This window comes from Ascaphus truei, chromosome 21 (assembly GCF_040206685.1).
Source record: "Ascaphus truei isolate aAscTru1 chromosome 21, aAscTru1.hap1, whole genome shotgun sequence".
NCBI lineage: Eukaryota > Metazoa > Chordata > Amphibia > Anura > Ascaphidae > Ascaphus > Ascaphus truei.
This window is the reverse complement of record NC_134503.1, coordinates 28,499,800-28,500,105: the sequence shown is the minus strand read 5'-3', so window position 1 is coordinate 28,500,105 and position 306 is coordinate 28,499,800.

The following is a 306-nucleotide window of genomic DNA, read 5'->3' as shown; positions in this document are numbered from 1 at the left end:
GTTCAGAAGCAGCGACCCCTCCCACAGCGCGATGGCGGCCGGCACTGTCCCCAGCGCCCCGGACTTCTGCTTGTTCGTCCGTGGGTGCCGGGGGACAGTGAATATTACACTTCTGCATGTTCACCCTGTTGCTGCAACGTCTTTCCTCATTAACACTTTGTCTTCTTTTAACGTACCTCACACCTCTCCCTACTCTATGTACATTTAGCCCTCTCTTCATCCCTCTCCCCTTCTATGCTCTTAATCACTTCTTCCACCTATCTCTCCTCATCTTCTTCTACAAGTCTTCCTGTCACCGGGGGGCTC